At 43.0% G+C, this 21,031-nt stretch overlaps 1 protein-coding gene and 1 long non-coding RNA gene across 3 annotated transcripts in view; one reads left to right on the top strand and one right to left on the bottom strand.

Annotated features, from left to right (window-relative positions):
- Positions 1-3,720: 3,720 nt before the first annotated feature.
- LOC139079961 (uncharacterized) lies at positions 3,721-19,891 on the bottom strand. Its single transcript, XR_011534018.1, has 2 exons — positions 19,587-19,891; positions 3,721-9,141 (listed from the first exon to the last, which is right to left on the bottom strand). It is a non-coding gene; the product is annotated as an uncharacterized lncRNA (long non-coding RNA).
- KCNJ6 (potassium inwardly rectifying channel subfamily J member 6) overlaps positions 17,544-21,031 on the top strand; it is a 266,643-nt gene continuing 263,155 nt past the window's right edge. The window contains exon 1 of one of the 2 annotated variants that reach the window (XM_070597901.1): positions 17,544-18,118. The gene's annotated coding sequence lies outside the window, so the exon portion shown is untranslated. Of the gene's footprint in view, positions 18,119-19,797; positions 20,429-21,031 lie in introns of those variants that run through there. The other variant, XM_070597902.1, reaches the window with a different exon arrangement.

The raw sequence follows: 21,031 nt of genomic DNA, 5'->3' as shown, positions 1-21,031 counted from the left end.
AATTGAACACATGGTCTACCCTAATGAATGTTCTGTGTGCTTGAAAGAATATGTATTCTGCTGTTGTTTGGTGAAGTGTCCTATAGTTGTCACTTAGATTACGTTGGGCGATAATGTTGTTCAAGCGGTCAATATCCTTACTGATTTTCTGTCTAGCCATTCCACCAATTACTGACAGAGGATTAGTGAAATCCCCAACTATAACTGTGATTTGTTTATTTCTCTTTTCAATTCTGTCAGTGTTTGCTTCGTGCATCTTGTAGCTCACTGTCAGATACACGTGCATTTAAATTGCTGTATCTTCCTACTCTATCGAACCTTTTATCATGATGTGTCCCTCTTCATCTCTAGAAATATTCCTTACATTAAAGTTTATTTTGTCTGATACAGCCACTCAGGTCCTCTTGTGCTTCTGTTTGGATGGTATACTTTTTTCTAGACTTTCAACCAATTTGCACCTTTAAATTTAAAGTGCATCTTTTATAGGCAGCATATAGTTGGACCTTGATTTTTGACTCAGTCTGACAATGTCTATCTTTTGATTACAATGTTTAGTGCATTTATATTTAATGATTATGATAAGATTAGATTCAGACCTGCCAATCTGCTAATCGTTTTTTATTTGTGTCATCTTTTTTTGCCTTGTTCTTCTTTTGCTACTTTCTTTTGTGTTAAGCAAATATTTCTCAGTATACGATTTTAATTTTTCCAATGACATCTTAGTTATATTTCTTTGCCTTTTTTTCTTTTCAATTGTCAATCTCCTGATTAAAATATTCATCTTTAACATGTCACAATCTTCTTCAAGTTTATGTTAACCTACTCCCAGTAGAAGATAGAAAACTTGAGCCAATATATTAGCTCAAACACAGCCCCCATGTTATTGTATATATTACACAAATATGCAATATAGACCCCAAAATATACTTATGTCTTATGAATTAATAGAACAAAATGTGTAAGTACATACACACATTTACTATTTCCAATTCTATTGATTCTTTCCCATAGATCTGAGTTACCATTTTTTTGGTGTCATTTTCTTTCAGCCTGAACGACTTCCTTAAGCATGCAGCACAGGTGTGTTACACAATGTACACAGGTGTGAACACAGGTGTGTTCAATGTTTTTTCTTTATCTGGAAATATCTTAATTTTGTCTTTATCTGTTTTAAGTCTGGTTTTCCAAGGTGTCACTGACATACATTTAAAATTACCCTTTTCTTATTTGGGCGGCTCTTTGAGTTTTGACAGACACAAACGGTCCTGTAACCATTGTCAAAATCAATATATAGACCTGTTCTATTTCCCCTAATTTCCTCTGGGGCCTCTTTGTGGTAAATCTCTCCTCCCGTCCGCAGGCACTGGCAATCCCTGATCCATTTTCTGTTTCCATAGTTTCACCTTTTCGAGACTGTCATATAAATGGAATTGTACAGTATGTAGCCATTGAGTGTTGCTTTTTTCACTTAGCATAATACATTTAAGATTCATTCACATTGTTGCATGCATCACAGTTGTCTCTTTTTATTGCTAAATAGCATTCTGTGGTATGGATGAAAACAGTTGCCCATTGACTTATTGATGGACATTTGGATTGTTTCCAATTTTTTGCTAATATGAATAAAGCTGCTCTGAACACCCATATACAGATTCTTGTGTGAATGCAAGTTTTCATTTCCTTTGAGAAAATACCAGTTAGTGTGATTGCTGGGTCTTATGATAGTAAGAGTATGTTTAACTATATAAACATGGTCAAACTGGTTTCCAAAGTGGTTATAGATTTTGCATTCCTACAAAAACGTATGTGTTCTAATTTCTCCACCTGATTTTGTCAGGTTTTTTTTTTTCATTTGAATAGATATGTAGGTGTATCTCATTGTAGTTTTAATTTGCATTTACCTAATGATTGATGGTGTCAGAACCTTTTTTATGTGAATTTACCATTCATATATCTTCTTCAATGAATTTTCTATTGAAACCTTTGTCCATTTTTTTAAAAAATAGATTTTTTTCCTATTATTGAGTTTTGAGAGTTTCTTATATATTCTGGATACAGCTTTTTTAAATCATATATATACACTGTGCGAGAATTTTTCCCAGTCTGTGGCTTGCCTTTTCATTTTGTTAATAGTGTCATTCAAAGGGCAAAAGATTTTAATTTTAATGAATTCAAATTTATCAATATTTTCGTTTATGGTTCAGGCTTTTTGGCATCATATTAAAATTTTTTTTACTTAATCCAAAGTCACAAACATTTTCTTCTATGTCTTCTTCTAGAAGCTTTAGAGTTTTAGATTTTACATTTGTCATCTATTTTGAGTTCGTTTTTGTATATGGTACAAGGGTTAGGTCAAGGTTTATTTTTTTCCCAATGGGAATTTGTTGGGAAAGGCTGTCTCATGAGCTGTCTTTCCTCCATTCAGCTGCATAAAAATGGGTCTTGGACCAGGGACACCTCCTTACCAAGAGATCAAGAGCCCACACAGCCTGTATGGGGTTGTCACCTTGTGTGGAAATATCTTCCTTTGTTTCAGGCTCAATGAGTGTTCTTTTGTCTCTTTAGAGTGTGTGTGTCATATGGCACCTGGCGGATTCCACTGCTACATCTGTCCTCCAAGTGGGAGGGGCCAGGGTTCCTTCCACTACAGCACAAGAGGGATGTGCTTAGGCCCATTGCCCTGTGGTCATCCACGGGGTGAGACTTTCTGGCCGTGGGCAGCTGACACCCACTATTGGAGTTCATCTTCCTCATCTCTTCTCTAGGTCAGTAAAGCATTGTTACACTCAGTGTTTGACTGCCTTGTGTTCTTGGTGACTCAAATACCAAGATGTAACAGGTTAGAAGTGTTCCGAGTCCTCCTTTGGGATTGGTGACTGGTGCACAGTACCTTACTTCCTTGGGATTGATAACCAGTACACGTTCAATTCAACAATATTCAATTATTCCATGACCATTTTTGACAAGACTATGCTTTCTCCATTGACTTGCCTTTGCATCTTTGTCAAAAATCAATTGGCCATAGGAGCTGGCCTGGTGGCATAGTGGTTAGGTTTGTGCTCTCCACTTTGGCGGCCCAAGCTTCACGGGTTAGGATCCCTGGCATGGACCTAGGCACCGCTCACCAAGCCATGCTCTGGTGGCATTCCACATATAAAATAAAGGAAGATTGCCATGGATGTTAGCTCAGGGACAATCTTCTCAAGAAAAATGAGGAATATTGGCAACAGATGTTAACTCAGGGCCAGTCTTCCTCACCAAAAAAAATCGATTGGCCATAAATGTGCAGTCTGTTTCAGGATTCTGTTTCATGGAGATATATATGCCATTTCTTTGATAATGTCACACTGTATTGATTACTGTAGCCTTATAGTTAGTTCTGAAATCAGGTTGTATACATACTCCAACTTTTTTCTTCTTTCTCAGTATTTGTTTTGGGTGACAAGTTCCTTTGACTTGTCAGCTAGTCAATTTCCACAAAAATTCCTGCTGAAATTTTGCTTGGGCTTGCGTTGACTCCATGGATCAATTTGAGGAGAACTGACATACTAAAAATATTGACTATCCCAATTCATAAGAATGATATATATCTATATATATTTAGGTCAGGAGTCACCAAACTTTTTATGCAAAGAACTAGATAGAAATATTATGTGCCTTGAGGGCTAAGAAGAAAAACCAAGGACATTATGTTGGTAGTTATATAAGAGAGAAAACAAATTTCCAAAAAAGTTTTATTGACAAAATTCAAAATATAATACTAATAATTGGGTACAATTCTTTCCTCAATATGAGCATATAAACAAGAAAAATGGAATACTTTTTAGAAGGGGTCAAATTTCACTCAAGTGCTCAGCCTGGTGATATTGACGCCTATTGTATTCTTTTGGCACCACTATATTCATTGTCTAAAAAAACACACACACAACGCTTTGCCATCTAGCTCAATAACAAAAAATCCACAATCAAACTTAACTTTTCTCTCCACTTATTATTTTGACATGATGATTATGCAGTGGCAGTAAGAATATATACATAAAATGTTGCGGTACACTTCATAGTTTCACCAGTTTGTAAATGCGTCCAACTGAGTCTTTTTCTGATCCTCACATAGACATATCACCAACCACTAGTGTTTTGTGCAACAATAGCTGACTGATTTAGCTACCTTGGATCCAACACAAACATCAGCCAATTTACTTTCCACTCTCCACTCCTTTCAGAGATCTTTTCTTTCCTATGTCTTCATATATCCTGGCTGGAAAGGGGAAGAACAAGTCTTGAATCCTCCTGAGCTGTCCCCAAAAGCAGTCCCTCAGCACCGCAACTTCACTCCTCAAGGCCACCATGTCTGGACTGCCATCTCCATGTAGAATTCAGGGACTAGGAGAACGGTCTGCAACTGGAGACTGCTCCTTCCTCCTCCATGGACGTCAAAAGAGGATAGAGCCAGCGACCATTTTCATGGTCAAACTGTCCTTTCATCTGTCTAAAAGTGAGACAACTATGGCAGCATATATGAATTTCTACCGATAATTTACAAAAGAAAATACTACACATGAGGAGGAAGGGGCCAGTAGGTGCTAAATAAGATGTTTCCCAGAATTCACAGGGAAAGCATCTGTGGTTTGCTCGCAATGGTGTCCTCATGGGTGGGTCTCAGCTGGTTTATTTATTTGTCCTCAGAGGAGTGCCTCACTCCAAAAATTCTTGTCAAACTTTCCTCTCTTGAATACCCTCCCATTTCTTGGAGAACATTATCCCTACCCAAAGGAAATCACCTAACGGCACGCAGCACCACAGGTCATCAATTCTTCTATTACCATTAATGCATTTCCTGAACTTGAGTCATTCAGCCTGGGGGTCACTACTGGCTAGATGTTAGTACTGGTCCTCAGCCCTCCAGGTTCCACAGCTAATCTGATGGAAGGGGTTAAAGCTCCCCAAGGACTGGTCTCAGGGGTGGTGTCAGCTCAAGTTGCAGACATACTTGCTTCTCTCATTGACATCTATCTGTTGTGGGAATACTACACACACACACACACACACCTTTCTCTGAGGCAAACACTCATTCTTGGAGATAACATTAATTACAGAGTGAGGCAGGAAACCTTCCAGCAATATGAACAATTCCCTTATTTGAGGTCACTAAGTTGGTTTCTACCTGGGGTTTTGCACAGTAAGCATGGCTCCACACCTGTGGAAACAGCTGTTCCCTCAGTGCACAAGAGACTCTCTGAAAGAACCTTTCTAATAATGGCTTGATTAAGTTCTTATCCAAGAGTCTTGTTTCTTCATAGACACACTTGGAAGAAAGGAAAGCTGTGACCTATTATTCCAGTTAAAAATATAACATTATAACAGCACCTAAATTCCACCTGAAAATACTGCTTGATAGATGGCAGTCAATTGCTTGAGAGGAGTGGGAAATTTTCTTATACATCTGCATGCATATTTTTTAACTGTGTTGCTTTTTTCAATTACCTGGAAAACGGCTATTTCAAAACACATCCCCCAAGTATATTTTTTCATCCCCAAACACCATGAATATTTCAATAGACCAATTAATAACTCAAACTCCTTTGCTGTTCTGACAGAATTTGTCATTAAGGTAAAGGAACAGTGAGTGATTTGTTTCATTTCAAGGAAAAAGAAAACACACTAGAATTCCCCATTTCTATAAATCCAGCGATTTACAGCTACCACTGTTTCAAATCATATCATACAACCGTGGCTGTGAAGTCTGTGTAAAGGAAAAGGACATAAATTGGAAGAGAAATAAAAATGTAGAGATAATTTTATGCTTCTTCCAGGAGTTGGACAGTCAGGATCTGTGTCGCTATGATGGTGACAACACAGAGTCTGAGATCTTGAACTGTAGTACCATTGCAGAAGCCACCCATTTGATTTAGTCCTAGTTCCTGGATCCTTGCAAGTCACTGATGAGTAAAAGTCATTTACTGATGTGAGCCTGAGTCCACGGGGCACTTCACCCTCTAGCAATGTATTTCCCATTTTATTTGGCTTATAAACAGTTACCTAAAAGACTAGGGTTCTTTCTTGCTTCTCACTTTCTTCAGATAAATATGCTCCAAAGTTACTTCCATTATTATAAGGTATTCTCATTGGTCTGAATTTATTTGTTAATAAGTACGGTCTGAATACTCTTGGGAGTCCCACTCTGAGTTAAGAACTGTGGTCACATAAAAGAAGCAAGAGATGTATCCTATTACTCTCCCTTCTCAGGCATAAAGGCTAACAAAGCAAAAAGAAATAAATATACAAATAAACAGACAAACAAAGAGCAAGGAGCACTTTTAAAGACTGCCTTGTTATGAGAAAAAGTCTAGCTGCTTTTGTAGCTGCATGAACCCAATGTCCCCAAACCTTCAGCATTTCCAGTATCACTATAATAGAGTTCATTACCTAGTGTCTCCTGATGTTTGCAACTCTCTGTCTTCTGAGTTAGTCATTTCATAAGTAAGAATTGATTCTTCCAAGATTCCTTCTGTTCCTACTGAGATGAGCAACTCATCTAGAGTTCTCAGAATCCATTAATTATAAAGGATCCAAGATAAAGCAAATCGTAAACCTACATGGGAATAATAATGCTTTGAAAGCCGTAACCTGAACTTCCATTTCGTCATAACCCTCAGGAATGGAGTGGTGACCAATGTTTCGGCCTACAGGGATCTGATTGGTGATGGAATCCTTAGGAATGAAATAGATGCTTCCTCCTGATGTTATTGCTCTGCCTATAAAATCAGAAAAACTCTAATCTGGAGAGTGGGTCTAATCCTAACCCAAGCTATCTTGGTGGAGATTCACAGCCTCTTGTCCAGTTCCTACATCTAAGTCAGCTCTAGACCCAAAGCCCCTTGACAGAAGAGGTGGAGGTCAGGTTCTTTGAGGAAGAGAACTGCAGTGCAGCTACAGATATCAAACTGAGAAGGGTATAGAGACTCTGGAAAATTCCTATAGGAGAATTGAAGAACAGACTCTTATGCTTTAGGAGTAAAGCCATGCTCTCCTCTGCTAACAGCAAGTTTCCATTTGAAAAGCAACTCCTTGCATGATTTGGGGCTCTGGTAGCAACGAAATGTCCACCATGGATCACCAAGTGACCATGCAACTCAAACCATTGCTCATTAATTGGGAGTTACCTCATCCATTGAACCATCCAAAATTGGATGTTCATAGCAGCATTTCCTTGTAATGGAAACGGCACTGTATCAGCTCTCCATTGCTGCACTCTTCTGCTGGCTTTCCCCGGCTCACAAGGACAGGTGTGACTCACTGGGGACTATTGATGTAACAATGCACCATGTGTATATATGAGATGGGTCCAATCAGGTCTGGAAAGTATAAGAAATCTGCCCAAGCAAATCACCAAGACGACTAGGACGGCTGATACCACTCTTCACCTCTTCATCAACTGGCACCTGTGGCCTGAATTCTCTGTAACCAATCTTCACAGCCCCTGTCCCTCACCCTCTGACCCAATGATTCATGTGTTTCCCATGGACAAAATACATTCACCCCTTCCCAAGACTCCTAAAGTCTTACCCAGTCAGGTAAGAGGCTCATGATCTCTTTATCTGCATGAAATTCCAATGTAAATGAGGCTCCTTGAGATCCACGACTCCTAATCTAGACTCTCCCCCATACATTTAACATACAGTGTTGAGACAAGAATAGGATAATTGGAATCAGTACTCCCATTCGAAACTGAAGTAATGAGAGGTATATAGCACTCACTGGCCCACAGCAATTCTGAAATATATCCAAAAACATGTCGTCTGGGCCTTCTAGGGGCAACAGAAGTTCCACAAGCAAAGTCCAGTTCTGCCCCCTGGCAATTCTTCATGATTCTGGGCTCCTCTCTCTGGGGGCCTTAGCTCTGCCTTCTCAGACATCTCGTGTTTGCACATGAGTAGCTCTCAGTCTGTTTCCTGCCCACAGAAAGTTAGAGGATCCAGAGCCTCTTTGCATTTTGAATCAACTCTGACTCTTTTAGTTCAGGTTGGCAAAACTCTTTAAAAACATCGTGAGCTCCTAACATGGTGGGGATTCACCCTGTGCCCCAAGCTAAAACCATAATTTCTTTCAAGACAGATGCTTTCTACTTTGGGCCTTACATGGAACTTCTGGAGGATAATGCCCTTAAGATTCTTAAAAGCCCTTTTGTCTGCTGAAGAAGTAACCAAGCCCCACCTTAAATCTTTCAGAGGCCAATACAGTCACATCCTTCATTTGACCCTTACCCTGTGACTGGTCCTTAGTTTGACCCCATTTGCCAGAAGGAAAAACTAAGGATGAGAAAGTTTTATTTTCCAAGCAGCAAGTTCTGTCTCTTTTATATTTCCCCTAAATTCTGCTTACAAATGGAACAGTTCTCTCTTATTATTGAACAGTTCCTCATTATATGGAGCTAAAAGAAGCCATTTGGCACTTTCAACATTCTACCTGGAAATCTCTTTAGCCAGATCCCTAAGTTTAGGTACATTTTCTATCTTTCAAGTTACAGCTGGTGACAGCATTGCAAATTGTTTAGCAACATCAAAACTCAGATTGACTTCTTTCCAGCCTCCAATAGCAGTTTCTCCACTTCCTCCCCAGCCTGTGCTCACAGCCTGGTCCCAAAGTCAATGCTTCATGTTTTAGGTTTTTATTACAGCAGCACCTGCTTCTAGGAACTGATTTTCCTTTCTCTTGTCTATTACTGAATAACAAACCACCCCAGAATACAGAGGTTTAAAATGAAAACAAACAAAAAACCCACGATGATTTATTATTTCTTATGATTCTGTTGATTTCTTATGATTGGTTCTCCTGCTGTTTTTCCTTAGTTTTCCAGCTGAAGGGTCAGCAGAGGGCTGGGCTTAGCTGGGACAGCTGAGAAGCCTGGGCCTCTCTCTCCCTGTGGTCTTTTCTTCTCAAGGAGGCCAGACAGGCAGTCTCAGGGCAGCATTACAAGGAGGTTAGCACCAGACACAAGCATTTACCATATTTGCTGATGCTCCATTGGCCAACGTAAGTCACTTGTCCAAGCAGAGTCAGTGTGAGAGGGAACTGTAGAAGGCCTTGGACATCCAGAGGCATGATTCATTAGCATAACGACCGAGCAGAGGCATACAGGACCTGGGGTGCAAACAGAATGGAAAGTCCAAGTGAACTGCACAAGAAAGTTGGCCAGATTTCCATGTTACCCGAGCCTACCACTCTGCCTCTTTCCCATCAACACGTGTTTATGGCTTAATAGGAAATTTCTTGTGACCAGTTAAAGAAGGAAGAAAAACCAAGGACCTGATGGGTTTATACCAGACAGAAGTGGACAGCCACTCAGAAAAGATGATTATGAAGGCAAATCCCTCCATGGGCAGGTATTTGAGCGGCATTTTAAATTTTCTATGTTAGGTATAAGGAAAGGTGGACCGAGGAACAGATATATAGTCATGCATCGCTTAACAACCAGGATACATTCTGAGAAATGCATCATTAGATGATCTCATCATTGTGCAAACATCATAGAGCGTACTTACACAAATCTAGATGGTATAGCCTACCACACACCTAGGCTGTATGGTACTAATCTTACGGGACTACCGTAAGATTGCATATGCAGTCTGTTGTTGACTGAAACATCATTATGCAGTGCATGACTATACCCTGATTCATGTCACCAGGATTGGAAAATTGGTGACACTGAGGTCTGGGGAAGAAGTACATGTATGGGCCTCAGTGAATGAGCACAGAGTGAAGGTATTTGTGTCTTATACCAAGGCCACTATCCCCTGCAGAGGACCTGATGTGGCACCATTCCTTGAGGGAACCAGGAAGTCAATTGGTAGTAGATTCATTACCCTGAATCTCTTCCGTCAAGCCTTCACTGACTGAACAACTTCTCCCATATCCATTACCATAGAGTCCCTCTGAACAGGGGTCACTCTTGTGGTAAATTAAGTGTGACAATGGGCTTGTGCCAATGGAATTCACTGATCTTACCGTGTGTCTCATCACCAAGAAGCTACCTTGGTGGAAGGGTGGAATGGTCTTCTGAAGACTCTGTCATTGCACCAGCTGGGAGACAGCACCCTGTGAGGTTGAGATTCTGTCTTATAGGATATAGTAAATGCCTTAAACTGGAAACCAACACATGTGCTGTCACTGCCAGAGCCAGAAGGCATGGGATGTATGTTCAATAACCCATGGGGTGAGGGGAGGGAGTGGCCCCATCACTATTTCACCAAATGATGTTTGCTTCTCATCCCTACTGCTTTGGCTTGAGGGGTTTAGAGGTCCTAGTGTCCAAGGAGGAAGTCATCTCCCAAGAAACATAATAACAGCTCTCATGCTTTGGAAGCTGGAATGGCACCCTGGCCTTTTGGGACTCTTTATGCTACTCAACCAACAGGCAGAAAAGGAGTTCTTGATTGTTGTAATCAATCCTGATTGCCAGAGAGAAATCGAGTTGCTGCTCCATAGCATGGGGAAGGAGGCCTATTTTTGAATCCAGGAATTCACTGAGGTACCTCTTATTACTCCCTTGCTCAGTAATCCCAGGAAAATGTGGCAATTTAATAATGATAGTGCCACCAACGCCCCCCATTCTAACCAATGAAGGTTGGAGTTGCCTGTCCAGGTAAAGTCCATTCTGTGGATGGGCTGACAGAGGCTAAAGGGAACACAAGACGGTGATAGAAAAAGGAAGCCACCACGAAGATCTTAGCCTTTAAGACCAGCTAGAGATGTGGAGACTGTAGCAGTGACATGATATGGTACAAACAGGCTGGAACTCACAAGGATGAACCAAATCTCATGTCAGTTCTTATCACCTCTGTCCTTGGTGACACAAGTGTCCTGCTCGGGTGATGAAGAGGTCCTTCATCACAGAACTGAACATACAGACCAGGCCCAGGAGTCAGAGACGCTGGGTGAGGAGGCAGGGAATGGCGGATCAATTGCAGGCTCAGCTGCTGCTTCGCTCCAAGAGGTGAATCAGCCAGATCAGCAAAACCATGCGTTTCTTGGTGTTCCCGTCAAAATCTCTCTTTCAATATACTGCTTACCCGCGCATTATCTCATTTAATAAAAATTTTATGAAGTAGGTATGCGTGAGGGAGAATTCTAAGAGGGTCCCTAAGATTCCTGGCCCCAGGTGTACGCACACCTTCTCCAAGTTAGTCAAGCAGACCTTAACCTAGGAGCTGCTGTGAAGGGATGTTTCAGGCATAATTAAGGTCCTATATCAGTTGGCCTTAGTATAGAGAGATTGTCTAGGTGGGCCTGATCTAATCACACAAGGCTTTTAAAAGCAGAGAATTTGCTCTGGCTGGCAGCAGAAAGAGAAATCAGAGAATTGAAACATGAGAAGAATTTGATGTGCCATTGCTTGCTTGAAGATGGAGGGGCCGTGCGACAAGGAATGCAGGCAGCCTCTAGGAGGAAAGGACAGCCTCCTTCAAATCAGCCGGTAAGAAAATGGGGACCTCAGTCTCACAAGGCAAGAAAGTGAATTCTGCCAACAGCAGCAGCAGTAAGCTTGGATGTGATTTTTCCCCAAAGCCTCCAGACAAGAACTCAGCCTGGCTGACACCTTGATTTCAGTCTTGTGATGTCCTAAATAGAGAATATATTCACACCCTGCTGGACTTTGACCTACAGAACTATGAGCCAAAAAATAGGTGTTTTTTTAAGCTACTAAATTTGCGGTAATTCATTATGTAGCAATAGAAAACTAATACAAGCTATTGTTATTATTCCTATTTTAGTGGGCTAAAAAATTTAAGTAATTTGCCCGTGATTTCTTAAATTTCTAAAGGTCCTATTACTCTTTTGTTACCCATGAAACATCTGGGCAAAAATCCATCCTGGTATTATCATATGATATGATATCATTTTTATCTCCTGAATTATATTTGTTTTAAAAGGATCATATAATGCTATGGGAAATAGGTTTATGCCTTTCATATTTACAGTACTATAAATAATCGTTTTAATGCATGAAACAGAATTGAGAAGATAGGAACTAGGACAAGGAATGAGGCAATAGGGGTCAAAACTGAGAATGTACAGTTTCAAGGAGAGGGGAAATTATTCCAGTGAGGTCAAAGGTAAGAAATAAGCTAAAGATCTGAGAGTTAGTGTCAAGGGTCAAAAAGGGCAGCTGACCCAACAGTTGGAAAGAGGAAATAATGAATCAACATGTCTAGATGGTAAAGGCAGCCTAGGTGGTCTTGATTGGGGTCCTCAAAAGGTTCTTGGAAATTGGAAAGGGACCAATCTCCAAGCTAATCCCCAAGGTGCTTTCCAATTTCTATCGTCTGCGGTTCTGTCATCTTTATGTTGTCTCTTTTTACCAGTGTTCTCTTTCCTGCCACTGGGTGGGTCCTGAGTCAGCAAATAAATACAAGGAGTAACAGCAACATGGGGACTTGAGGCTGCAAATGAGATCTGTTCTCCTCGGTTTGCCACAAGCAATCAATTTCACGGATCCCAGCGTTAAGTTGAAGCATCACTATACCTTCCAGGAGGGAATGCTTGTTTGCCTGCGGACTCTTTGGAATTTTTACTGACTCTTTATTCCATTCTTCTACTTTAGTTCTAAATAAAGAGAAAATAGGAGGAAAGAGCAACCTTAATAAATCACTGAGTGCTGAGAATTACTAAAGCAAGGGAAAGCGAACCCATCGTCTGTGGTTACCAAAGTCTCCGATATGAGCCTACAAAAGACAATTCTTACCACTATCTGTTTTCAACAAAGAGAGAAGCAAACTTCCTTGTGCTGTAATTAGAAGGTTATATAACATTTACTGTCCTCTAGACCCCTTTCCTTTCAGTCTGGAGGAGAAGCAATTGATGCCAGAGCCTTGGGTTCCTCCTGTTCTGGAGAGTGGTACAACAGGGATGTCCTGACTTCTCTGAACATTATGTCCTTGAACATTAATTGATGTGCCCTGTTCCTGAATCAGAGTACCAGATGTGGATGGAAATAGATGCTAGATACCAACAATCTAGCATAGCATCCTCCTGGCCACAGTACTTGATCCAGGGACGGAGCTCATTGACTAATCAGAGACAATAAGAAGCATTCTCAGCATTTTACTGGCACTTGAAAGGGGATTTGAAACTATGTTGAAGTCCCAATGGACTTGAAACTAGGTGAGTACAAATCTGGAGCTACTTGAAAACACACAATCCTGAGTTTACTTAACCATAAAAATGACAAGCATCATCCATTATTAAGTACCTGACATGTACTAAGCATTTACTATATGCCAGACTCTTTGCTCCACTTTTTATATGGATTATGTCATATAATAGTGGCAGGAACCCTATGCAGTAGGTAATGCCATCATCTCCACTTGTGGTGGACATGGAGATGTGTCAACAAGATCCTCCTTCAAGAAAGAACTTGTTGGCCTAGGTTCTAGAAGTCTGGTAGCAGACAATTTTTAGCCATCAAATGCAAGTACTAGAAATACAAGTACTAGAACCCACACCCAAGGACCAGTCAGGCAGGGGCTATTTTGACTCAATACAGGACAACCCTAATGGTACTTTTTAGCTTCAGAGCTCCCGGTGGGATCAGCCAAAGCTGGTATCAGTCTTGCTTCCTCTTCTGCCCACTCACACTTCCTCTCCCTCCCTTCCATAGGTGTTCATCTCATGGACATAAGATCCCTTAGAAATATCCCTAATAAACACCTAACACACTAAACTCTGTATCAGAGTCTGCTTCCCAAAGAACCCACCTACAACACCATTTTACAGATAAATTAGTAAAGCAGGAGACTTCTGGCTAAACCCATCACTTGGCATGTACACTGGCGGCTGAGACAGCCTGACTATAAATCTTGCTAAGACCACCATGGCTGATCTGGAATTCAGAACTGGATCTGGATTGCATCGCCAAGAAGGAAGGCTGGTAAGGCCCCCTTGGGAGAGCTGAGGAAGCCTGACCATGCCGGGTGGGAGCTCCATCTCTACTGAAAGCAAGCCACGTCCAATCCGTTAATGACTGTTTGGTGTACAGGGTGGCTGTAGGAAATGACTCACAGACAATTGCATACAGAAGAAGGAACTTTATCTCATTCTCTTCGACTCATAGCCTCTGCTAAGAATAACAGTAAAAACCTAAGAATCTGGGCCTCTTAGCAAATGGTTAACCACAGAAAGAGCATCTTATAAATTCAGTTCCTTTCTTTTGGCCCTCAATATTTCTGTTGCACAGATTTCATGTTAATTAAAATTATTTCCAGTAAGAGGTACAGGAAAACTAATTTATGCAATTGTTTATAGTCATCACCTCCCGTGGTCTTTTGAAATATTATATTTGAAGCTATTACGACTTCATAAGAATTAAATCTTACTGAATTCCTTGGGGGACACTGTGATTAAAAAGAATGATACCTAGTAAACGATAAACTAATAAAACATTCGATAAGTAAGAATTTATCAAATAAGTCTTCAGATTGCACTCATTTATCAGGTCATGGAACAAAAATTAAAGTGTAAGTTTCAAAATGTTTATAAGCCCTTATAATTTAAGATTACTAGGAATAGTGAATGGAGTTCCAAAGTAAGGAAAACATGTAGGAGATGAATGAAAATGCATCCCACAAAAGGGAAGTAATAACTGAATAATTGGAAAATAAAAGTGCTAAAGATCAGCACTGAAATGCCTAGCAAGCTATGGAGCTGAAAACCACCTGGAACCCCCTTCTTAGCAAAAGTACTTAATTTTTTATACACGAAGGCATTTATTAAGAATATATCTCTAAATTCATAATCAAAATCCAAAACAAAAATCTAATTGCTCTTTACAGATATTCCCTAAATGAGAAATATGGATGAAATTGATCTAGTCCACTGGAAGTGGAGCTGGAGCTGTAGAAGAGAATAATTTTAAATTTCTCTTTCTTGATGCTGTTAAAGATGTCCTTATATAGTTAAAACAAATTATTTAAAAATTATACACCCATCTCTGCAGTTTAAAGAATTTTTTGTCTTGGGTTTTTTTGGGGTAGTGGGTGGATAGCGGAAGTGAAGTGGAAGAGAAACTGCATCTCCACAACAGCCTAAGGTCTTAAATACAAAACAAGTGAACCGAAGTAAAACAAGATAGAGACCAGAAACAGCCCCCCACCTCAGTTCTAGGGCCAGCCTGCTCAAAGCAGGGCCAGAGCTGCACGCAGGCGAAGGAGATAGATTGGGTTGTAAATTGCCCCAATCAACGTTGGAGAAAAATGAGACCACCAGCAACAAATGACACCCGGTCGAGGTAATTCAGTTTGTCAATTCTGCTAGCTAATAAGCCTCCATTACAGTTTGATACGTGAGGGAGGATCCAGCTCATCTATAGAAAAGGATCAATCAATCCTGGAAGCCACAGTCCTTGTCAGCTTTGCAGCAGGGACCTACCCAGAGATGGAAGGAGCTAAAGGCTTGAGAGCCCCCACCCCCCAAGGCCTTGCCTTCATCTGAAATCATAAAATACATATAAAAGTGAGAATCCAGACATGTTAAACACAGTGCAGCCTGAGACACAGGACTCTTGGGAGCTCAGAGGAGCAGCAATGTTCATCTCTGAAGCACAGCTTGCCCGATTATCGGATATGCTGAGTCTCTTCCTAGGTACTCCCATGCCCATCACTGTCTAAGCACTCTTGGGAATAAATGAATTGCCCTTGTCTCTGGCATTAATCAAATCCCATGCCATGCTTACATGATCCATCTCATTCAACACAAGTTCCTACCCCGTCCAGGAAGACCTGCAGCCCGCCTCACCCTGGCAGCTGTTTCAAGTTAGGGGAGCTTTCGAAGTGTTCAAAGGAGACAAATAGGTTGTGGTCCTCTCTTGACTGACTTATTTTTTCTGACCTCTTGTCAGAAAGAAACTTTGCGACATTCTTCTACCGGTAGAAATGTATATAATCAAAATCAGTGGGCATATCCTTAGCAGCTTCATAGATGAAATAGAATGTTCTTTAGACAACTACAGTCAATGTGAGTTCTTTTAATGCCCTATGGCTGTGGCCACCGAAATCCTGTATCTTGAGTCTTTATTCCGCATCCCTCAGGAATTCTTGAGTCCAGTTGTCCTTTGTTTATCTTTATCTCTGACACAGTTACCACGTCCAGTAAGCACTATGGAGCATAACAATTGCATATTCCACACACTAATATCTTCTGAATATGGGATATGTGACTCAGAAGTAAGAGCAAGTGAGATTACAACCTCTCAGGGAAAATCAACAACATGAGCTCACAGGCTGTGCGTGTGGTTGATTTGTATATAGCTGATGACGCAAATTGAGGCAAACATCTCTCCATACCAAAGATGTCTTTAGAGAGCAGACAGCATTCCTGAAGGACTGAATTGCTGTATAATTAGAAGGCGAACGTAGAATAAAATAATCTTGGAAATAAGAGGTCAGGATCAACCCTTCCTCTGGAATAGGGTCACCTTCTTGGAGATGGAGATTCTGTGCCTTGTGGAAGTAAAGTGGCACAGATTAAGCAGTTATGGAAAAGGGCAATTACAAAATCATTAACCAATGGTATTTATTGCTCTTCTAATTTGGTTGTCAACTTATTTAACCCCAGAGGAAAGATGGCATAAAAGAGTGGACTGTACAGAGGTGGAAGCAAGTTGTGGAAAGGCTTTGGAAATGTAGAAATATTGTTTCCGATGACCATAAGGAAAAGAGGGGGTGCAGAGGGGAGCACTGTGAGGTGCTCCCTAGAATAACAATACAAAGCAAGTTAAAAATCAAAGGAGGGAGAAAGCAATTGTCCAAGCCTGACAAAGTCAACTTTGAAGGCAACCTGAATTATGCATGAAAAGGGACACCTTTCTCTGTTTCCAAGCGCCACTGAACACCGACACTACGGTTAGCGTGGGACTGGAGCAGCAGCGGGGACCGGGTCCCCCTTGCGGTGGGCAGGACGGACTAAATGGAACAGCAGGGTGCAAGCAAAGCCCTGAGGCGCAGCTCCTCTCCTCCCACCCAGAGGGCCGCTGCGCCCCCTCCCGGCCACGTGGACGGTCGCGCTCCAGCTCCCGCGCCCTGGGCTGACTCTCCCTCATTTTGGCCCAGACGGAGACAGCGACAAGACCTTCTTTCTCGTGGTGTCACACCTTAAAGAAGGAGCCCTCTAACCAGAAGACAAAACCTGATCCCCGAGCTTCGGCTCCTGCCTGCTTTCCAGGCTGCTCTCCGAGAATAACTCACATGGAGGGGAAAGGTGGGAACCGGGAGGCTAAACCCAAAAACGTTCCCCTAGCACGGAGCTCTCCACGTTTCCAGTTTCGTCTTGGAGGGGTGGGGGTTGGCTTTGTCGTTTTCTGCGCCAGCTCGGGTTCAGGGAGGTTTGATGGAGGGTTCCCCAGCCCCGCCCACCTGGTCCATCCGGCGCCACAATGATGAGGATGGGCGGCAGGTAGGCGTCTCCTGGTCTCCCGCTGGATCCCTCCCGGTCCCCGCCCCCTGCCTCTCTAGAACCGACTGTGCGGCCGCTTTTCTCCAGCGCGCGGCGCTGCGCTCGCTTTTATCCTCCGAGCCGCGTCGGTTCGTGCGCTGACAGCCGGGCTCAGCCAGTCGGCTGGAATTGAGTAGCATTCACTGAATCTGCGGCTTTCATGACGTCTCCCTGCGTGGTCCATCACTTTTCTCCCAGCCGGGGATTTTTTTTTCCGCCGCTCTTGCCTTTTCCCCCTTCCTTCCACTCAATCTCCCTCCCCGGTCCCTGCCCAAACGCACACCCCTCCGCCCCTCCTTTGGCCCCCGCGCCCAGCCCTCCTCTCCGCTCTCGCCCAGAGGGAGCCAGTTTGAAGACGGCCGCACCTGGCCGGAGAGGTTGGCCAGGCGGAGGGGTGGGGATCCGCGGGAACCGGGAAGCCAGACCCAGAGCTGGATGTACCGCGAGGAGAATGGAGTCTCCTAACAGCCTCCCGGGGCTGATGTGAAATTTGGCCATCTGATTCCAGTTTTTCTTTCCTTTTGTTTTTTTTAATTTCCTCTCCTCGCCATCCATCGTGTAGTGAGTTATTAAATCTTGCTCCGTTCCAAGAGAGGAGATCATGATTGAGTGAAACCACCCCGTCCGCAGCAAGGTAAGCGGTGCGCTGAGTTGCTCGAAGGCGAGAAGCTGGCATCAATCTGGGCAAGATGTTCCGTGCCCTCGGGTCCCCGCCGCCCCCTCCTCAGTCTCCGCGCCGCTGCATGCATCTCCACTCTGACGAGAACATGATGCCCAAGTCAAGGGAAAGGCGAGGGAGAAGCCGGTTACATAACAGAAGGGAAATCTGTTTCATACGGTTTTCATTAGCAACTGAAAACTCGCAAGGTGGGGGGGGGGGGGCGGGCAGGGAGAGGAGGGGTCTGCATGCCCTGGGCTCGGAGAAACCCAGTCAGTTATTGCAGACATCATTTCAACATCCGTTGGAGGAGATGAAATGCACTGATTAACTGACAGGGGCGGCTTGTCATGTAGTCATTTACAGTTGGGAAAAGCCCATTGTCTTTGTGGAAAGCTGTATCCTTGTTCTTCTTTGCCTAGAGGAGGTGGGGAGAGAGAACAGGAGAAGGAGGAAAAGGGAAAAGCGAAGGGTGGGGAGAAAGAGGCAGAGAATGGGGAACAATACTTCCGAACTCTTCTCTGTCAATAAAACCAGAGATGTGATATGATGACTCCAAACAGTGACTAGGAAACTCTGCAAGTAAACTGAATTATTTTGTAATTGGAAGAAAAGGGGAAAAAAGCACCATTCAGATAAAATGAGATGTTTACCACATTTCGGGGTTTGGATGAATCTGCTGATGGCTTCCTCTCGGGTATATTTTTATTTGCATCAAGACATTAAGCTTGAATTAGTTTTTAGTGGAAATAACATTAGTATTCCCCAAACCCAATAAAACCTCGGGTGGATCCACAGGTATATCTCTTGTGCCAAGCTCAGTATGGAGAGACTCTTAAGAAGGAAACATATCTTAATAGACACAGCCACAGAAATGGGGTGAGGTTAGTGGAGAAACAAAATACCAGAATTTTCCAAAGAATCCCGCCTCCACTCCCAAAAAAGGAAGGGAGGAAAAAAAAAATCTCCAGTGTTTGGGAGTTGGAGATTCATTATATGTTTAGAGTGTCTCCTGCCTGCTTTTATCTAAAGTCTGATGGTCCCAGGGAGCCCCCACAGAACAGGATGCAATGCCACATTCCTGCTAGCACCGTTTCCTGCCTATCTCTTCTCTGCTTAAAAACGGAGGAGGGGGATAGCCAGAAGCTGCTTAGAAAGAAAAAGGGGCTTGCTCCAGTCCAGGGCTGAGCTAAGCTTCGCCCATTTTGCCTGGAGAAAGAGAGAGAAAGAGCTCGAGTCTCCATGGCGACCCAGGTGGGAGGGGAGAAGGCAGCTGCAGTTACAAAAAACCTTGGACAAAACTTTCCCAGCTCCAAGCAGAGAAATGAGCCAGCTGCGCACCCTGTGGAGGGTCCCAGGGCATCGACTCTGCCCAGCTTCCTGCCGGCGACCCGCGAGGGGGCGCCTAGAACTGTCCGGTGCCCCGCAAACCTCCCAAACTTACCCAGGGGCCGCTGAGAGGGTTAGGGCAGCGGGTTCCGGATTCAGCACCAAGGCCAGAGTTCAGGCGCCGAGGTTCCCCCGTCCCGGTCTGCTCCCCGACCAGGTCCTTTGGTCGCGGGAAAAGTCGTCACTTTCTACAAAGGAACGATTCCCTTGTCCTTGCAGAATCTGGGTATCTGTTATCTACGGAATTGCGTGGGACAGAGAAGCTTGCAAATCATCCGTGTCACGCATGGCGGTGCATCAGAGTAGCTATTCAAAATCAAGGACGTTGAAACAGCAAAAGATTCTAGCTGAACTGAGACTGGAGAAAGATCCCGTCCTCAGGGGAGAAAAGACACACACACACACACACACACACGCCCCGATCAGTTCCTGACAAGAGTTGTCTAGTTTCAACCGAGTCCTTTTGGCTTCCAAAGCATCCATTCGTTTCTCACCCTATCGCGCTCCTCTCTTCAACTTTTTGTCAGGCACAGATGGCAGATCAAAGGCGCTGTGGGAGCACCCTGGTCAGCGAGACACAAGCCAACCAAGTTCTGCCTAGGGGTCTTGAGACCCGGGAGGGTGGAGAAACAGTTTATTCTTAGTCCAGACCTGACAGACTCCTGAGCAGCACTGACGAGCTCCAGGAAAGGGAAGAGGGTGTGTTAGCGAGATGAGACCCAGTGACTGTATCTTTGAGCCCGCGTGTGAGCAGGGCAGCTGCATTTCCAAGGTTGCAGGCGTAGGAAACTGAAAGGAGGAGTCACTTCTCTTAATAGAAGCAAGGAAGAAACTGTGCAAGAGGGGAGGATTTGTTATCGCTCGAGTTCCATTTCAACATTGATACTGGGAAAACAGGTAAGTCGCTCTCACCAATTCTGCCTTCACCTTAGGTGAAGTGGTCTCTGTCCTGCTCTCCTCACCTTTGGTTGTAGATCCCTACATCTCCCTTCCCCCCAAACTGATACTGATGAAGGCAAATAATAGAGGACGGTGGCAGTTATGTTTTGAGTAGACAGCTTTTAAGAGTGGCATCCAGGTGTTACAAGGCGGTTTGAATTGGAGTGCCCAGGGTTTGGCAACTGGTTGGAAACGCTAACAATGCCTCTACAATATTTCTGGCTGCTTTTCTCTTTTGAGGATGCACTTATGCGTATGTGGTCTTGAGCTGCTTCTGGTTTGTTACTTATGAAGGTAAACAAGATGTATCCTGGTTTTCTTTGCTGGGCTTTCCAGCTGTGGGCATGTCGTTGCTTTCTAAAGATGATTCATGCAGAGCACTCAGGACTTGGTTAAAGCAGTGTGTTTATACCTTCTAGTCTTTTTTTGTGTGTGCCTGATCACTAATGAAGGCAGAACCAATCTATTCCAGACTTCGGTGAAAGAGTTTGATATTACACTATTTCTTGCATTTTAGTTCCTGATGGATAGTGATAAGTTTATCCATTGGTTTAATTTATA

The sequence above is a fragment of the Equus przewalskii genome, chromosome 27, assembly GCF_037783145.1.
Source record: "Equus przewalskii isolate Varuska chromosome 27, EquPr2, whole genome shotgun sequence".
NCBI classification, from domain to species: domain Eukaryota; kingdom Metazoa; phylum Chordata; class Mammalia; order Perissodactyla; family Equidae; genus Equus; species Equus przewalskii.
Note: the sequence above shows the minus strand (reverse complement) of the source record. Positions and strands in the feature narration are given on the sequence as shown.